At 45.5% G+C, this 20,986-nt stretch overlaps 1 protein-coding gene across 3 annotated transcripts in view; it reads left to right on the forward strand.

Annotated features, from left to right (window-relative positions):
- Asator (tau-tubulin kinase asator) overlaps nt 1-20,986 on the forward strand; it is a 476,910-nt gene that overhangs the window by 172,082 nt on the left and 283,842 nt on the right. The window contains exon 1 of one of the 3 annotated variants that reach the window (XM_065425395.2): nt 484-742. The exons of the other annotated variants lie outside the window; for them this stretch is intronic. The gene's annotated coding sequence lies outside the window, so the exon portion shown is untranslated. Of the gene's footprint in view, nt 1-483; nt 743-20,986 lie in introns of those variants that run through there. 3 annotated transcript variants of the gene reach the window in all.

Here is a 20,986-nt window from a genome sequence, read left to right on the forward strand (position 1 = left end):
GCCGTGACTTTGTCATTAACATCTCTTGGTTCTACTACTGAAGGCCAGTCCGCATTATGCAGATAGTAGTAAAGACCCTCGTAATCTTCGCTTGAGAAAGTAAAAGAGTGAGGTGCTGCTGTATCCTTTAATCTCCTGCTACTAGGCATCGTGAATCGTAATGAATTATGAAGCGGGGGATGATATTTATCTGGCTTACCAAGATGAAAGTCGCCACAGGAAACATTCACAGCTTCTGCATTACTAGGGCATAGGTCTAGTACATTACCACAAGAGTTGAGATTATTGCTAATTTGGCGCAGAGACGTAAAACTTATGAGATCAAATAAGGAGCTACATTTGGCAGGTAGGTAAAAATAATCGGTTAAAATTTTACCAGTTTGGCAGGAAATTACAGCTGTATTCATCATCACCATCCTCCTCATCATCATCATCAGCCTATTTTATGTCCACAGCCCCCTTCGCCCAGGACGAAGGCATGTCTGTGATAGCGCCGACAGGCGTCGTTCAGTATTTGTTGTCAGAAGCGGATAAGCAACCGCCAGCGTGTGTAAGAAGCACGCGCTGTTCCGAATAAAGCATTCGCTGTTCCGGAGCCCGCTGGTGTTCTTGCTCGTCACGCTGCGACGAGGGTGGGACTGACGCGAGTGGCTTCCCTGGACCGTGGCGGATGCTGACAACAAGCGTGGCAGGCAACCAGGCCAGGGCGGCGGAACCTCGAGGAAGCGGCAATATGTCAAAGGTGGGAAGAATCGATTGCTTTGACGAGAAGGTCGAAAGTTTTGACTCGTACGTGGAACGGTTCGAGTTGTATGTGGGAGCAAATGAGGTAGCCTACAGCAAGAAATTAGCCGTATTCTTGATGGTCGTAGGACCGAAATGATACGAAATACTGAAAAACCTGCTCGTACTCGATGCGCCGTTCAGTAAAACCTACGATGAAGCTAAAGCGGTTCTGAAGAATCATTAAAACCCCCGGAAAGCCATCGTAGCAGAACGGTGCAGATTCAACCACCGCGTACAGGTTGAACACGAAAGCGTGACAGACTTCATACTCCAGCTGAATAATTTAGCCAGAAGTTGCGCATTCAGTGACTTTCTTGATCAAGCCTTGAGGGACAGGCTCGTAGCGGGGCTGCGATGCGCGGACACCTAGCGGGAGCTGTTTGCCGCTAACGCCGGGGTTTTGACCTTTGAAGGGGCTTGCAAAATTGCTCTGAACCGCGAAATGGCATCGAAGCAGTGGCAACAAATAAGGTCTGAGGAAGCAGCTCGTCAGACGGACCTGACAGTGGAAACCAGGCAAATAGGCAAGCTGTCAGGCCTACAACGCCCCGTCAGAGAGAACCGCAGGCGAGGAGTCGCGACAGAACCAATAGAATGTTTCCGATGTGGAAAAAAAAACACTCGGAAAGAACATGTCGATACCGCAGGTACAAGTGCCACAACTGTGGCACGCAAGGTCATCTCAGGACGATGTGCAGGCGGGGAACCGAACCACGCAAAGAACTAAATTGAGTGGACGACTCCACGGAAGAATCGGATAATGATTTGCAGATTTGTAGTATCACCAGCAACAAGTCCGCGTATTGTGTTACCATTGAGGTAGAGGGCCACAACGTGACCATGCAAATAGACACGGGCGCCTCAGTGACGGTGACGCCAAAGGCAATCTATCAGCAGAACTGGACGCACCTGCCCCTGGAGGCGGTGGCTGATCCGTTAAGAACGTGCACGGGCGAGCTTGTCCCAGTCCTTGGTTCGGTCGACGTGCAATTAAATACAACAAGCAGACTTGCGTCCTTCTCCTGATAATAGTCAATGATGCAGGAAAGCAGTGGTCATGCCTATTGGGAAGAAACTGGCTGGTAAATTGGAACGAAGTCGGTGCGACAAGATCAGTAGACATTGTCACTGAGCTGAAACAGAAATTTGCGCCTGTTTTTTCTAAGCAGTTAGGACCAATTTCCGGGTTCAAAGCGCAAATACTAATAAAACCGGACAGCAAACCTGTGTTCTGCAGAGCACGTAAGGTACCTTTCGCTCTTGTAGAACTAGTGGGAAATAAGCTGGATACTTGGGGGGAAGCCGGAGTCGTGAAGCGGGTAACACGGAGCGATTGGGCCACACCCTTGGTCGCTGTGCCAAAGGACGGAGGGGTAGACGTCCGGTTGTGTGGTGACTATTAGCTCACTGTGAACCCCGTGCTGAAAACAGAGCATAACCCACTTCCGCTACCAGAAGACTTGTTCGCAGCATTAGAGGGCTTAAGTATTTCTTGCGTTTTGGATCTAGCCTCTGCATACCAGCAAGTAGAGCTATGTGAAGACTCCAAGTCACTCTTGACGATAAACACACATAAAGGGCTCTTCCAATACCAGCGTCTGCCCTTTGGCATTGCAAGCGCTCCGGCAGTATTCCAGTCGCTTATGGAGAGAATTCTCAGTGGTATTCCTCACGTAGGATGCTACATTGATGATGTAATTATTGGGGTTACCACCACGTCGGACTGTCGCGAGCGGCTGGAACAAGTACTCCAGCGGTTTCAGGCCCACAATGTAACTCTTCAAGAGGAAAAATGTAAGTTTTTTCAAAGGGAAGTTCGGTACCTGGGCCATCGGATATCTGCGGCCGGAATCCAGCCTTTGGGATCAAAAGTTAAAGCAATCACGGCTGCGCGAGAACCCTCAAACGCAACGGGATTGGAATCATTCTTGGGCATGGTCTTCTTGGGCCTTCATCTTGGCATTCTTGGGCCTGCAATCTTCAATTACCCCCGTAATGCGCCAACCGATTCCAACTAGTGCCCACGAATTTCCTAATTTTATCGCCCCACCTAGTCTTCTACCGTCCTCGACTGCGCTTCCCATCTCTTGGCACCCATTCTGTAACCCTAGTAGTCCACCGGTTATCTAATCTGCGCATTGCATGAGCTGCCCAGCACCTTTTTTTTTCTCTTAATGGCTATTATAATATCGTCTATACCGTTTGCTCTCTGATCCACACCGCTCTCTTCCTGTGTCTTAACGTTATGCCCAACATTCTTCGTTCCATTGCTCTTTGCGCGGTTCTTAACTTGTCGTCAAGCTTCTTTGTTAGTCTGCAAGTTTCTGCCCCATATGTCAGCACCAGTAAAATGCACCTTCCTTTTTTATGATAATGGTAAGCTTCCAGTCAGGAGCTGACTTTGTCTGCCGTATGCGCGAATCACCAATTATCACCAATTATCAAAATCACCAATCATGAGTACTTTATGGGCTGATATGACATTTTCAATGGTGGCTAGAATAGTCATGTACATCTGAATATTCATATTAGGCGCAACATAGAAATTTCCTACTAATAGCTTATTACTACCTGCACCAAAAATCTCCTCCCATACGGTTCTGAATGATTTATTGATCGCAATCAGCACACCACCGTCTATACCGTTTGCTCTCTGATCCACACCGCTCTCTTCCTGTGTCAACGTTATGCCCAACATTCTTCGTTCCATTGCTCTTTGCGCGGTTCTTAACTTGTCGTCAAGCTTCTTTGTTAGTCTGCAAGTTTCTGCCCCATATGTCAGCACCAGTAAAATGCACCTTCCTTTTTTATGATAATGGTAAGCTTCCAGTCAGGAGCTGACTTTGTCTGCCGTATGCGCGAATCACCAATTATCACCAATTATCAAAATCACCAATCATGAGTACTTTATGGGCTGATATGACATTTTCAATGGTGGCTAGAATAGTCATGTACATCTGAATATTCATATTAGGCGCAACATAGAAATTTCCTACTAATAGCTTATTACTACCTGCACCAAAAATCTCCTCCCATACGGTTCTGAATGATTTATTGATCGCAATCAGCACACCACCGTCTATACCGTTTGCTCTCTGATCCACACCGCTCTCTTCCTGTGTCTTAACGTTATTCCCAACATTATTCGTTCCATTGCTCTTTGCGCGGTTCTTAACTTGTCGTCAAGCTTCTTTGTTAGTCTGCAAGTTTCTGCCCCATATGTCAGCACCAGTAAAATGCACCTTCCTTTTTTATGATAATGGTAAGCTTCCAGTCAGGAGCTGACTTTGTCTGCCGTATGCGCGAATCACCAATTATCACCAATTATCAAAATCACCAATCAGGAGTACTTTATGGGCTGATATGACATTTTCAATGGTGGCTAGAATAGTCATGTACATCTGAATATTCATATTAGGCGCAACATAGAAATTTCCTACTAATAGCCTATTACTACCTGCACCAAAAATCTCCTCCCATACGGTTCTGAATGATTTATTGATCGCAATCAGCACACCACCGCCCTTTGATTTAGCTGAAGGAGGATCGCAGTCTCGTAGAAAAACTTGATAAGTGCGTGGTAAGTAGGAACTAGATGGTATTTCAGTGCACAACCAGGTCTCTGTTAAGGCAATCAGGGGAAGGAAGATGAAATGACGTTGGAGAAAAATTCTTTCACCTTTGTGCGTAATCCATGAACACTTTTCACTATCATAGCATCGTAAAGTTCACCTCCGAAGGGATTCAAGAAGCAAGAGCGCGGCCACAGTGAAGTATCCCCTAGACGCTGATAGCAGCCCTCGTTAACAGACACATGAAATGACGAATAGGAATTGTACAGTGGTTTTTAGTGGAGTGCATGACAGGGCCTTTACACCAACTGCTGATAGGTGGGCGGCGAATTGTACGGGATGAGTAAGAGATCAGTCGCAAGCTCTGGCACAAAGATAGTCCGAGGGTACACAGAGCGAGAGGCAGCAACAATCCCAGTGGTGTCAGATCAGCCTGTACTCAGTGTTGACTTTCGCTGCAACGACTTCCAGATGACAGGTCCAGTGAAGCAGGTAGGCACAGCAACTGGTGAGCAGCGGGAGCCTTCGTCGAAGCAGGCCGATCCAGTGCATGAAGTAAGCGCGGCAGATGGTCTTTGGCGAAGCCGTCCGCACAGCCTTGGACGGGTGTGCCGCCGGCGCAGCAGCATCAGTGGGCGATGACGGCTTGTGCTCTGTGGCACGCTTGTCTCGTAGAACGAGCGCCTCGGCTTTGTGAGCGCCCACGGCTTGCTGTGCGGATGCCTGTGCGCTTTCCTCGTGCAATCGTGCGTTAGCATTCCGCAGCTCACTGACGCATGATATGCCCCTGAAGCGCCTGAAGGTGAAAGTGCGCGAAGGGCGGTCAGGTCAACGACCGCATCGGGATCTGTCACGCCGGGACACGCGCCCACCGATGGGGAGGCGAGCGTGTTGACGCCGCTAAAAGAAACAGAGCGAAAGAATTACTGTTTGCCGAAAGAAGGCCAGGAGCACAAAATACGCGGCTCCATCTTAAAATATAGTAATAATACCATTCATAATAAAAAGTCGCGGGGTCGCCTGAGAGGCGAAGCACCGATTGCGACAGCAAATTAGTAGATAGCTAAAAGAAGTAAGGATAGTAGGTTTCATCATTATCATCAGCCTGGTTACGCACTGCAGGGCAAAGGCCTCTCCCATATTTCTGCAGTAACCCCGGTCATGTACTAATTGTGGCCACGCCATCCCTGCAAACTTCTTAATCTCATCCGCCCACCTAACTTTCTGCCGCCCCCTGCTACGCTTCTCTTCCCTTGGGATACAGTCCGTAACCCTTAATGACCATCGGTTATCTTCCCTCCTCATTACATGTCCTGCCCATGCCCATTTCTTTTTCTTGATTTCAACTAAGATGTCATTACCTCGCGTTTGTTCCCTGACCCAATCTGCTCTTTTCTTATGCCTTAACGTTACACCTATCATTCTTCTTTCCATATCTCGTTGCGTAGTCCTCAATTTGAGTAGAACTATTTTCGTAAGCCTCCAGGTTTCTGCCCCGTAGGTGAGTACTGGTAAGACACAGCTATTATATACTTTTCTCTTGAGGGATAATGGCAACCTGCTGTTCATGATCTGAGAATGCCTGCCAAACGCACCCCAGCCCATTCTTATTCTCCTAATTATTTCCGTCTCATGATCCGGATCCGCCGTCACTACCTGCCCCAAGTAGGTGTATTCCCTTACGACTTCCAGTGCCTCGCTGCCTGTTGTAAATTGCTGTTCTCTTCCGAGACTGTTAAACATTACTTTGGTTTTCTGCATATTAATTTTTAGACCCACTCTTCTGCTTTGCCTCTCCAGGTCAGTGAGCATGCATTGCAATTGGTCCCCTGAGTTACTAAGCAAGGCAATATCATCAGCGAATCCCAAGTTACTAAGGTATTCTCCATTGACTTTTATCCCCAATTCTTCCCAATCCAGGTCTCTGAATACCTCCTGTAAACATGCTGTGAATAGCATTGGAGAGATCCTATCTCCCTGCCTGACGCCTTTCTTTATTGGGATTTTGTTGCTTGCTTTACGGAGGACTACGGTGGCTGTGGAGCCGCTATAGATATCTTTCAGAATTTTTACATACGGCTCTTCTACACCCTGATTCCGTAATGCCTCCATGACTGCTGAGGTTTCGACAGAATCAAACGCTCTCTCGTAATCAATGAAAGCTTTATATTAGGGTTGGTTATATTCCGCACATTTCTCTATCACCTGATTGATAGTGTGAATATGGTCTATGGTTGAGTAGCCTTTACGGAATCCTGCCTGGTCCTTTGCTTGACAGAAGTCTAAGGTGTTCCTGACTCTATTTGCGATTACCTTAGTAAATAGTTTGTAGGCAACGGACAGTAAGCTGATCGGTCTGTAATTTTTCAAGTCTTTGGCGTCTCCTTTCTTATGAATTAGGATTATGTTAGCGTTCGTCCAAGATTCCGGTACGCTCGAGGTCATGAGGCATTGCGTATACAGGGTGGCCAGTTTCTCTAGAACAATCTGTCCACCATCCTTCAACAAATCTGCTGTTACCTGATCCTCCCCAGCTGCCTTCCCCCTTTGCATATCTCCTAAGGCTTTCTTTACTTCTTCCGGCGTTACCTTTGGGATTTCGAATTCCTCTAGATTATTTTCCCTTCCATTATCGTCGTGGGTGGCACTGGTACTGTATAAATCTCTTAGTAGTAGTTTTATCGACCATATAAACCTGTATTTTTCCCTTACGAAGTTAACGATCATAGAATGCGTAAGCGCGACTGAACGAGGACGTATAAAGCAACGGAGACAGCGCTGTCTCTCTGTTTATGCTTCTGTTTACGTCCTCATTCAGTCGCGCTTACACATTCTATCATGCATTCCAGCCGACTAGCTCGTCAACGTGTTTTAACTAAATAACAAGCACGGTGTCACGCGCGCACAGGTAAACATGAATACATCTCGGCCGACGAGCCCGGAAACTCACTGTCAAAATGCTGGAGTGAGGAATCATGACAGCAGCGGCAATGAAATTCACGTTCGTGCACCTCTCACTTGAATGCGAAAGAAACATCGAAAGCACAGCGCATACGAAGCTACCTTCCCTGAGCAGATCACTTTGAACGTCGCAGATCGCTTTGAAGACGAGGCCCGCGCGCACTTTGGTGACGTCGCAGATCGCTTGCAAGCACGCTATCAAGGCACGGCGCCCGCACAGCCGAGCCGGAAGAGAATGCCCCCCTCGTCCCCCGTGCCCCGACGGGAGAGGGCGCGTGCTTCCGGCGACGCCTCCCTCACTCGCAGCCGCGTTGGCCGGCTCAAGCCTGTGTCACATGATGCGATTTTCGTCGCACCGGAAGTGCGATTTCCGTCGTTTGCGATGAAAATCGCAGTCACAGTGCCGACGCTCCGATTTTCGGCTGCGACCAACCGGTCGGTCGCACAGTCGCGCTGTCGCACCGATCGCTGCGATTTTCCGTCGAAATTGCGCGGAGAGCTCTCAACGGAGCTATTTCGCCGGTTTGTTTTGGAAAATGGCGTCTCGCACGACAAGTGCAATGCGCGGAGACGTGGATCGTCGAATTCGGTACGTACGCGAAGGGAGAATAAGAAATTTGTACCGCAGATTGCATTATCCGATCGCTATGCGTTTGTTGACACGCTACACAGCGAATGAAGTGCATTTTCACGTTTGCTTCGTACGCCTTTGCGAGTTGTCAGTGCCAAGAGGTGTTCGATCCCCAGCAGACGACGAGGTCGTCACAATATTCTTTTGTTGAGTAGCATGCAAAAATCGCGCTTACGGAGCAGCTTGAATTATTTCAACTTCGGCAAGGGCAAATGACAAGACAGCAAAGTACCCGAAGTTTCAACGTTGTGCTGAACGCGTACCGTTCAGTTGCATTTTCTTGTCGGTTTTCAAGCACGAATTTCCCGATGCATCTTGTAAGCTTATCTTGCCTCTTATTAAATTTGACAGAGCAAAAGTGTAGGCTATCGTAATGAATTTGCTGCGATAGCATTAAATCCGTGGCTTGAATAAAATATTACATGCACGTTAAGTTGCACCTCTTCTCTGAAGAATTTTTTCTTCTTGCACAGAAACCAATAAACATTGACTATGTTGCGGACTTTGTATCCTTACTGCATCTGTATGAACACTTGCTCTGCAAGGTAATTAACTGTGCAGCTAGCAGATTAAGTAAATTGATTGCTATAGTGGCACAGTGACAACGTACCCTCCTGCACAATTATGTAAAACTCGTGAAACAATGCGAAAAGCAGGCAAACGGCCTGTTCTTGTGGTGATAAAACAGTATAAAACGACACGCTGAAGAAAAGTAAATTAAAACTGTGCAGTGTAGTCGGCCAGTACAAGCAGTTCTTGCACGTTCACAGCTGATCAAGTGTGCAGAAACATTCATGCCTACATGTTTCTAGTAAGTTTCTATTAAGTTTGTGATCGCGTATATTAGTGTGTAAAACCATATAACGTTATCCGCTGCGATTACTATCTTTATAATTAATGAAATACCGTGCTACTTGCAAGAACATATATCACCTGAGGATTTTAGAACAAATTTCTGCATTTCAACTATCACAATATGTGGTTTATTCAATAAAATTCCACAAACTGGGCTTTTTTGCAATGACAAACTTATTCCAAACTTTACTTACATACAGGCAAGAAAAAAAATTACAGACAGAAGTATTGTTCTTCAATTTTGTTCACCTGCCACTGTGGCTATAGCATTCTGCTGCTAATACAAGGCGAGGGATTGATTTGCCAGCCATGGAAGTCGCATTCAGATGGGAGCCATAGGTGAGAAAAGAAGCTCTTGCACTTACATTTAGTTCATCACCTTTTATTGAACCCTTACACTTTAAAATACTATTGCATAGGTTGGCATGCTTATGCAAAATCTAACACCAATAGAAAGCAAAGGGCAGAATTGTAAAACAACCATCTTTCGTAATAATTCGAGTCGGTAAATATTCATTGCATCAATATGTATTGTTCAACAGCACTGCACAAATGAGCATGATCAGTTATAGCAAGTACTCTGTCAGGAAGCTGGTTCTACAGATGTTTAAATGTCAAGGCATGAATGCTCATACCACGTCGCACACATAGCACAAAGAAAACCTTTTTCAAGAGTTGTCCCTTCTGGGAGATATGAGTGGGCCATAAGCAGCAGAAACTTTATTGCAGGGCATTGTGTAATACCGGTTATGAAAGAACGAAGAGAGTGAAGAGGCTTTTAACAGCAGTACCTCATGCTGCTCTAATAAGAGGAACGATGAGTAAAAGCATTTCTGGTAGAGCACTTAAACAGTAATTTTCTGAAAGACAGAAAATTCCAGGTGAGAGTTGGAGATACATTTGGCCCACACACACCAACAACACGGGCATACTACATGAAACACTACAGCCTATGGTGTATTACAGTCTATGGGAAAGCTATCTTATACAGAAATCAAGAATGATGCAACAAGCCCTCGACAACACTGCAGACTTTCTTGGCCAGTCTGGCCTCTCGCTTTCTAATAAGTCAGCTGATATCAACGTCGGAAAAAAAAGAAAGACTAGCATCAAGAACTACCCCAGATTGCACATTAATATCCACATAGCTGGACAAATATGCCCGCAAGTCAACATTCACAAATCCTCAGCTAGTATAAGCCCATGACGGCAGAGCCAGCATGTGGGTGAAACAATTATGCAGTGCCTGGACGCAACTTCCACATCTGGTGAAAAGAATAATCTCAAAATAATGGGGGTAGACGAGTGGATACTTTAGAAAATCGCAGATGCTGTGCTTGTGTCCAAGGCATCGTACAGTATGAATTACCAGGAGCACACAAAAAGACAACTCATCGAATACAGGCATCGGGTAGTAATAACAGGTCTTTCCAGCAGTACCATGCTTGAAGACCTCTATGAGAAAGTAACGAACAAGCACCTAGACGGAGTAGAGTTGCAGCCTGCAGCACAAATTCTTTGTCTCAAGAGCTCAGAACCTCGTCCCAAGATACTATGCCAGCTAGCATATGAGATGCAAAAACGACTACCTCTCCCTTCAGAAACACAACGTCGGGAGTACCTGAACTTGAAACACAACAGGCACATACCGTGGAATATGGGGGCAAACAATTAGGCCAGAAGACTATATGCAACTGCGAAACACAGGAGGTTGCTAATCATGAAGATGCAAGCAAACATAAGGCACATATAGTACACTGATCTGGCAATAGCAGTGTAACAGTAGTACGACACTACATAAACTAAACCCCATATAAGTGCGTACCATTCCAGGTCATCCTATACCTAGAAAAGCTGAACTGAAAGCAATCAAAGCAGCACTTGTAGTGCAGATTACACCCTGCACAACACCCTGCATGGGTTCACCAGAAACTGTCTGTGCCTGCACATCACACAAGAGTGTCAGGAAAATCAGGTGATTGACACGTGACTTGCAAGCACATGGACAGAAATTAAATTACAGGATACGTAGCCATGCAGATATTCCAGGACACAAGCAGGCTTATAAGCCCGACATAATAACTGAAAACTAGATGAGTTTGTGTGTATTCAATATTAACTAAAGTGCAACAGGTAGACAACAGACAAGAACGAAGCGCTCTGTGTGTTCACTTCATTCCTGTCCATCGCATTTCTGTCACACTATAGTTAATGAATTCATAAGGCTGCACAGGAGAAGAATGATACCTCTGCCCAAGGGCCCGATCTCACATCCAAATCCACGCGTGTGCACACACACGCACACAAATGTTGCAAGAGTGCATAGCATGAAGCAGTATCAACAGGATGACATAGATATGGATGAGGACTAACTTTCAACTGAGGTTCATTTGTAAAAGTGCGGCGAGTTATATAAATTACCAGAAAAAAAAGGAGAATGAGCAAAACGAGAACAAGGTGAAAGCAGGAGCGAATGTTTCGACTAGTGGACTTCTCTTCTTCAAGGTCCACGTGTGGAAACGTTGGCTCCTACTTTAACCTTGGTCTCATGTTGCTCATCGTCTTGAATTTCCATCTCCTGCCTTCCCCGAGTTTTCCCCAGAAAAAGAAAGACATCTGTGAAGGATAGATAAAAATTGGTGCTTGATGCAGCCAAACATAAATAAAAATGCTACAGAAAGAAAATAGAGAAAAATTCCAAGTGCAGGAAAAAATCATTACAATTGCCAATCCTGCATGCCAGCACCTTTCAAGAAACACTGTGGTTATACCAATAGACAGACTGACAGCTTGCTTTTTTTTTATTGCGATGAAGGCTTGCCCTTAAGGCATAATTGTTGTAGCGTATATGTGTATTATATGTGTGCTGTGAGGCCTGTGTTGTGTATGAATTGAAGCAGTGTTTTGTGAAATCTGTTATCATGTATCCAGCGGTCATAGCTGGTTGTCGCACTGTAGCGGAGGCCGGCTTGCAGTAGGAGACGCGAGCGTTCCGATTGTAAACCCGTACATGTCCATATTAGGTGGTATGCATCTGATTCCACCACAGGAACGGAGCAGTATGGACACGTAGCACCCAGTGGTAAATGCGACCAGTTCCACCTTGAGACAACAGCCAGTGTAAGGGCCACCCCGGCCCGAAGCCTCCTAAGCACAACTTCCTCCGCCCTAGTAAGGTGAAGGGGGAGGGAGCAGACACACGGTGGGATAAGAGCGCGTGTGTCCTGCCGGAGAACATTTTTACGGGCTCGCAGCGAGTTACGGGGTTGGGGTGAGAGGGGAATAGGGGAGGATCAGGATTAGGAGGGCAGTGTGCCTGCTGCTCAGCAGCAATGTTGTGAGGGTTCGCTGAATGGCCTTGAATCCAGTGTACCTTGACGCAAGTAGCTGTCTTACTATTCATAGTGTGTATTCTCTCGCAGATTTCCATCGCCTTATCGACCTTCTTGAGTTCCTGAATAGCCGCTAAAGAATCCGTGAAGATGTCTAGTTGCTTGATGGTAGGCAGCTTAGATGTCGCATCTTGCACAGCGTCGTGGATGGCTTGAAGTTCCATTACTAGAGCGCTGGCTTCCGTAGATAAATAGCGCTGGTGGCCGCTGATGAAATTATGCGTAGTACTCAAGAATGATGTCCTTCCGCCGTCTGGGAGAATGGCAGCATCCGTATAAACTTTGCAGGTGTTAACGCATGATGCATCGACGATGTTGTGTTCGTCAATAGTACCTGTTGTATCGCTGCGTCGTAACTTCGTTGGCTTATTAGTTGTGATGCTGGTGAATTCCCAGGGAGGCATTGGATAGGGCTGATTGTCAATCCGAGAGCCGCGGTGAAAATGAGCATGCAGCGCAGCGACAGCCGGAATAAGTTGCTTTTTTATTTCACGTGCTTTTTCACGTTGCAAAATTAGCTCTGCAATTGTGTTGAGCTGGGCATGTTCCTGTAGGGCTGGTATCGGAGTGATGCGGGGCAGTGCTGTGATTGTGCGCATAGCATCCCGATTAATCGTCTCCAACTGTGCCAGCTGTGCCAACGTCAGCCGTTGAAATTGTGCTTGATATAAAATTCGTGGCTGCAAGACTGCACGCACCAACCGTCGAGCTACGTCAGTACGAGCTCCAGCTGCTTTTGCTGCAATGCGACGAATAAGGTGAAGTGTTTTTGTCGAACTCTGTCTGGTTTTACGGAGCCAGTGTGCACCACTGCCGGATTGGTGAATATCGAGACCCAGTATGCGGACCTCAGAAGCCTCAGGGATTGTCACTGCGCCGAGTCTAAATGTAAAGGGGTGCTGCGTGATTCTTGTGCGTCCTTTCTTGTTGGCCACCACAACATAGCTTGATTTTTGGGCGGAAATGTCCAATCCTGCTTTCCGAGCGTAGTTGTTCAGCACATCAAGGGCTTCTTGAAGCTGTTGAGTTTGTCTAGATATATCTTTATGCACGGACCACAAAGTGACGTCATCTGCATAGATTAAGAACCTCACATCTGGAATCCGATGTAGTTGCCAGGCTAGAGGTATTGGAGCAACGTTGAAGAGAAGAGGAGCCAGAACCGAACCTTGTGGGACTCCTCTGTTCGATGTGAAGTATCCTTCTTGCCTTCCACCTACTCTAATCGAAAATGTGCGATTCTTAAGGAATGAGTAGATGAATCTTATCACCCGCGGTGGAAGTCCCAGGTCGATGAGGTTGGATATAATGATTTCATGGTCTATATTGTCATAAGCTTTCGTTATGTCTGTTGCTACTACCGTGCGCACAGCGTGACTGTGTGGAGAAACCTGTAAAACATCGTCTGATAAGATAGAAAGTCCGTCTTCAGTTCCCAAGTAAGAACGGAATCCAATTTGAGCAGGATGATATTTATCGTGGCGTTCAAGCCACCAGGAAACTCGTGTGGCCAGCATCTTTTCAGCGAGTTTGCAGACAGTTGAGGTTAGTGAAATTGGGCGTAAAGATTGCAAGCTATTTGGAGACTTTCCTGGTTTCGGAATCGCGACAACAATTGAGTGCTTCCAATCTGGTGGAACGTTTCCAGTCTCCCATACTTTATTAATAGCCTGAAGAAGTGCGTCGAGAGCTGCTCCTTCCATGTTCTTGAAAACCTCATAAGGAATACCATCGGGACCAGGTGTTGTTCGTTGCTTCGAAGTTTCAATCGCCGCTATTAGTTCGGCCATGCTGAAAGGGCTGGATATATCGGATTTGGAGGCTGTGTCAGACTCATCAATGTCGGGGCAGTTTATAGGTGACGCTTGATCGTATTTCGGGAAAAACGCTCTAGCAGCGTGTTCTGCAAATTGATGCGGCGAACTCTGCATCGCTAACCTAACGCTCACTGCAGGGTCAGGTGGCTTATGACCGCGTTCCATTGACCGGAACGTGCGCCAAAGTGCTCTGTTTCCAATGCCCGATCCAAGATTCTCGCACCACTCATACCATCGTCGTCGAGAAAGTTGCTTTTCGTGCTGACGCGCCTTCGCCGCTATATGGTTAGCACGTGCACGGCTACCTGGTGCATCGGGATTTCTCGACGCATACAATTCTGCCTGACGTCGCTTTGCCCAAAGTTGCAAAAGGGTGAGGTCCGGTTGAGGTTGTTCCTCGTCAACTGTGGTTACAGTGGTGTTCCTCCGTAGCAGTTCTTTCAAAGCGGGAATAATTTCTGAGGGCTCTGAGGGTACTTTATCAATCGATGATTCCCGAAACTTATCCCAATGCGTGACTGTTACTCGTCGTCGAATTTTCTTTATGCACGTTCTGTGCAAACCAATTATTATTGGCATATGATCACTGCCCCATGTATCTGGTTCCACCCGCCACTGCGGCATTCCAGGACCCAACCACCACGTGAGGTCTGGGGCGTTTGTTCTAGATACTGCGGGTACAGTACAGGTAGCCACAGCATGATGGTTCAGCAGTGTAAAAGTGGCATCGCTCATGAGGTTTTTAACTTGGTATCCTCTTCGGGAGTTGTACTTGTACCCCCATTCTGTATGTGGGGCATTGAAGTCTCCACCCACGAGAATAGGAATTCCCGGGTACGTAGACCGGAGATGGGCTATCCACCCCAAGTTCAAACGTGTGCGCTGCGGTCTGGCGTAGAATGACACTAGAATGACAGGAGTCTTCACTGGTCGTGTCAGGACTCCGACAACTTCTTGATTACCATTACACCATGGCTCCAGGTCAATCACTGTGTGAGCAATATGCGATGATACATAAACTGCAGCTTTTCCCGGAGCTGAAGCCATTGTAGTAGCACGTCTAACTCTAATAGATGGGTTATGGTACCCATTAAAATTGGATATGGAGCATAGCTTATTATGCTCTTGAATAAGCAGTGCCCACACATGTAGCTTATTGTATTGAAGCTTGGTTTTAATTTCTCCGAACTTGGAGTTTAGGCCCCGACAATTCCACTGTAGAATTCCATCCTGTGACAGCTGCTGCAGAGAATTAGCCATGATGCAGGCAATTCTGAATGAGCAACGTTAGCTGAGCAAGTTGATCTAAAACTGCTGTCCAAACAGCTTGGTTGACCTGTGGTGCCGGACGGGATCCAGGCGTAACGGTGGCATTAGCAGTGGTTGAAGCGTCCCGTGTCGGTCCTATTTTCTGACGACGCAGAATTACCAATTCTTTATGTTTGCGTAGTCGCTCAATCTCTCTGGCCAGTGCGTCTATCCGAGCGTCAATGTCATCATGGTCATCATCTGACTGATGCAGAGGTTCCGGTAATTTCTGTTTCTTTGTCTGCGACTGCTTACCACGTTTAAGAACAGAAGAATACAGTTGTGTTTCTGGGGCTTTTTCTTCTTCTGCCAGGAGCATCTCTGGCTCTTCTGCAAGAACCTCATAACGATTGTGTGTTGTTACTATAGTCGTTTTTGGTATAGCCTTTCGTATCCGGATTGTGGCCTTCTGTTTAGTCGGACAATTTGTGCTTGTCAAATCGTGCTCATCAGATTTACATAAGCCACATCGATATCGTGGTTGGCCTTCCGGTGTGAGCTTTTCTGGATCAATAGTACGCTGTGGACAAAATGCCTGCATGTGTCCACGTTGAAAGCAGCGGTAGCAGAATATTGCTCGAGGGAGGTATGGTTTAGGTCGCAATATGCACCCATAGTAATAAAACCGTTCTGGGATGCATTGAGGACCCTGTACCGTCACTAAGCATGTACGGCTTTTGCCCATGAATCTAGCTGCGAGCACCCTGTGTGTCGTGGAGGTCAATTCACGACATATTATCTCAGGGGTGTCTTCTGGGTCAATGCCATAGACAACACATCTCTGTATATTAGGGCCCGATGCAAAGTAGCACTGCACAGGCAGGTGTTGATCTTCTGACAGCGGGATGGATGTTAAAGTGCACATTTTCTGCACATCACTGAGAGATGCCAAGTGCACTGTGATCGAGTTGGTAGATTTATATGCTGTGAACCCTTTGTATCCGGTGGTTTCAAGAGATTGGTCGATGACCCTTTGGACATATTTTGTGGCTACTGAAGTTATGTCGTAGCATGAAAGGGGCCGTATGTGAACTCGATATGATTGAGAAGGGGTGGGCGTTGGGTAAGACTGAGAGGGAGCGGGCGTAGGGGAGGCCGTGGAGGAATAGTCTGGGGTGGCCCTTACCTTTTTTGCCGGTTGCTCCGATGCGATGGCGTCTTGTTGAAGCACGTTGATAGGGGACCTCGCTTGGCTGCATTCGTCGAACCGCCAGACGGCTGCACGTCCATAGGGTCACCAGTGTCCGTCGGCACGACTGCGGATAGGTTCACATTCACATCACCAAGAGGACTGTCCTTCGGTGTTTCATCTTGGGTATTCGAGCTATCGGATGCACACTTCGGCTGCATGGTTGGCATGGATGTTGTCACGCGCAGCAGTCCAGTGGAAGGTACAGATGAGGAGCTCACATCTGGCACAAACACTTCTTCTTCGTCGGGCGAGCGCGGCGGCTCGGCCGCACTAAGCCTAAGCGCCAACCGTGCTTGTTTTGAGTCTATCAGACGAGCAGGATCAGTAGGACAAGGCAAAGAAGAGTCCTCACCAGAGTCCACAGGTCCCCATAGGCTTCCGATGAGCTTCGTATCCGGATAAGGGCGAGATTTTCTTTGCTGTCGAGCAATTTCCAAGGAACACAAGGAAACCACGTCTGCGTGGAAACGTCGTCGTCTTCTACCACAGCTTGCTTATGCAAGCAAATTCTTCCAGTTTCATGCCATTGGGAAAAAATGAGTTTCCTGGAAGGTAGCTACATGCACCCTTGGTGATCACAATGTTTTTTTCCTGGACTTTTATATCTATATGTATTTTCTCCCTTTCCTGCTTTTATGTTTGGTTTCATCAAGCACTAATCTTTATCAGGTTTTATTGCTGTACTACTTTGTGATAACCTTTATAGATCACTGCATTTTCACAATAAACCTTTTATTTAGAAGTTAGCATACCCTGTTTTTACTGCTTCACACTGTACATTCTTGCTACATTGGCCAAATAAAAGATTTTGTAAGGTATCATGAGGGCCATTAAAGTGACTTGTTGCAGTTTAAAAAAAAACGAATAGCCTGGCTGCAAATGGCACCAGAGAACACATAGGACAAACAAGAAAACCGAGATGATGTAACAATCAAAAGTTTAATGTAAACACCGAGTAAATGCTCGCTGACAAGCAATAGACTCAACATACACAAAAAGGAGAAGCGAAAATTCGTGTGCGTTTCCTGACAGGAAATGCATCCATTTCTAATGGAGGCCGTGAGGACAAGATTAACCCTGAATTTTTAGATCAACAGCTTCCGTAATTTCTCTAGGCAGCTGATCTCCACAAAATTCTAGCTTATTCCTCTACAATGCACGCTCAGATGTGGAGAGTGCATTGTAGAGGAAGAAGCTAGCATTCTGTGGAGATCCGCTGCCTAGATAAATTATGGATGCTGTAGATGCAAATACACTGGGAGAATCTTGTGTCAGCATGGCCGCTGTTACACTTTCAGAGATGGATGCGTTTCCTGTTGAGATCTGTATGGACATACATCAGATCTTGCTTCTGCTTTTTGTCTAAATTCGATTTAATGCTTGTCGAACAGCATTTACTCGGCATGTTCAGTAAACTTTCATTTGTTCATACACCTCATGATTGTCTTGGTCTCTAGCAGAAAGGTGTTCTTTCTTTTCACTGTGAAGCTGTGTATGCCTAGGCGAAACACTCATGGTCCGATCCCAAAAACCCTAGTGTAGGGGTATGAGCCATTGTTTAAGGGGGTGTGAGCCATTGCATTCGTCTTGCATGATGGACGGAGACATTTCTTGTTGGGTAGACATAGAAATGCTTATGCATTTCAAACATACATTTATCAGCGTATTATTGCAGGGAAGGGACACAGAGGGGGATGAGGTTAAGACAAGATCGTGATGTCATTATTATCTCACAGCAAAGGCGTGGTGGGCCATTGGCTAGACCGATAGTGACGTCGTTTCGCTCTAGCAGCAGAGCACGCGTGCAGCAGTCTCTCTCAGACTTCCTAATAGGTTCGAAAATGTGTCCCTGTATTTAATTAAATGAAATGTACAGCCCCGGTGTGTCACTTCGTAACTACAGTGCATAACTGAGTCATAAACATTATGATTAACGCATTACAAAACATAAGTGCGTAACATAATTCAGAAAGACTGATGGACCCGCAGGATTACCACAATGAACCACTCATTGCACTTTCCATGATGGTGATCTTGCAAAGTGCAATGTGTGGCATTCGATATAAACAATGGGATAAACCGAAGCCAACATGTGCATAACCTCATTAAGAAACACAGACATAACCAATAATATAGAAAGACTTACATAAACCATTGGAATTAACCCAGTGATAAACACCGGGGCTGCATATTTCAGCTTCGCTGGTTTACCGTCTCTACAGGGTGCATGGGCAGTGACTTTTACTGTTATTCTTTGTTAAGTTTTGTATAATGTTGTGCCAGTAAAACATGTTGGGTTAGTTGGTGCAATGTATTGCTACTACTTTTTTGCTGGTTTTTTCCTAATGTTGTGCCCTTCTTCCTTTTGTAACTTTTTTATTCCCCCTTGCATATTACTCCAACCTTGCAGCCTGCGAGGTTTATAAATAAATAAGTACATAAGCACGTCATTCATTCTTCTGCATACACCTCGCACCATTCCTTGCTCAACAAACGTCACTGCGTTGATGTCTCGCCGCGGGCATCTACATTAACTGCCGTTTGCGTTTCGGTATGGTTTGTGAACAGTGTAATGCATGAAGATTATATGACATTAAGGTGGTGACCTATGCCGGGCATAAGCAAACCCTGCAAAAGATGACAAGTTGAATTGAAGACAAATTGTACATATCGCAGTTACTTTAACAGCATTTAATTGACCACTTGAGAAAAACTTCACTTCGCATAGATTCCAACATATACACTGAATCTGCAGTTTTCTTTTTTTGCTTATTAATGCAATCGTTACTGCATGGCCACATTGTAGATTTGAAAACAAAGTGAAATAAATTTGTTTGTTGCAATATACCAATATGTGTAGATCACTGCGATTGTACCACGAGAACTTCATACAAACATGCACGCTATAGGACGCAGACAAATGCTCAGGACAAACTCCAGAATGTTTGCTTCCTGATACTTATGGAAGTGAACGGTTTCATTCCATGGCTGTCAATGAGAGGGAGAGAGAAAACTTAAATGTGTTTGTGGAAAAAAACGCATTGATAAGCTTAGACATATAGTCATTGTTTAAAACTTTCGAAATGAATAATTATAGCTTGCTATTGACACTGAAGCTTCCATTCGACAGCAAGAAAAGGAATTAGTTTTTCCAGCTCTGAACATTGAATTGCAGGAAATGCAAGCAGGCATAAAATTCTGCCAATATAATCTGTTTAGGAATACCAAATTGGAATAAACATTCAGGCTTGCATTTGTACTTTCTCTGGCTGAGCAATCTAGTTTGAAATGACTCCCATAAGCATGTCGTAACAATGTTGATCTAATACAGGTTAAATGCATGACTCGCTTAAGAAATCTGGATGATTGCTATAATTTACAGTGAAGAAACTATTATATTTAATAACATTAATAATATAATAATAATATTTATTTCCACAAAACAGGCTAACCGTGAGAGGCGTGCGAGGCTGAGCAGAAAGCTGAAAAATTCTAAGGCAAGTGCGCCTGCCGTGGCCCTACGATCCTGCATTATGAATTGCGCGTATTGATATGGTCTTCTTGTAAGAAGTTCCGAGTTTACTACCAGCGCGAGACACGGGACAACAAAGTGGACGAGAAGCGTGTCTTTTAGAATGTTATGTTACAACGTATAGGTTTCTACAAAAGCGACGGTAACTGCTCGAAACATGTGATGCGTCGGATTTTCCTTCTTTAGAAATATTTAGAGAGGGCTCCCATATATATATATATATATATATATATATATATACACAGTGAAGTAGACGCGCGTATGAAGCGGTTTATTGACGTTTCGGCCGGGGTCCGGCCTTCATCAGAATGCATTGCATGGTGTCAGTACAGTTAATATACATGCGCTTATCAACCAAATGAAGATACGTTAACATGAAAAACGAATAAAATGGGCGAACAAAATACATCCGAATCGTTCAAAGGATAGCTGACACGTGTATAGACCGATGGCGATTGCAAACATATAATCTAAGATACACAGTATAAAAACGTACCGAAATGAATTGTAAGAACCAATCGCCACGTGACAACAAAACGTCGATATGCGCTCAATATGTGCTATGTTATCAAGCAAGCACAGACACAGAAAAAGGGGAATAGCGACGTACTAGTAGAAGAAGGGACAAGTGACGGGCTACAAAGACAGGCAACTCAATTTTCCTACACATTCATTCATACCACACGCGACAGTATCAAAAACGAATAAAATGGGCGAACAAAATACATCCGAATCGTTCAAAGGATAGCTGACACGTGTATAGACCGATGGCGATTGCAAACATATAATCTAAGATACAAAGTATAAAAACGTACCGAAATGAATAGTAAGAACCAATCGCCACGTGACAACAAAACGTCGATATGCCCTCAATATGTGCTATGTTATCAAGCAAGCACAGACACAAAAAGGGGAATAGCAACGTACTAGTAGAAGAAGG

The sequence above is a fragment of the Dermacentor albipictus genome, chromosome 7, assembly GCF_038994185.2.
Source record: "Dermacentor albipictus isolate Rhodes 1998 colony chromosome 7, USDA_Dalb.pri_finalv2, whole genome shotgun sequence".
NCBI classification, from domain to species: domain Eukaryota; kingdom Metazoa; phylum Arthropoda; class Arachnida; order Ixodida; family Ixodidae; genus Dermacentor; species Dermacentor albipictus.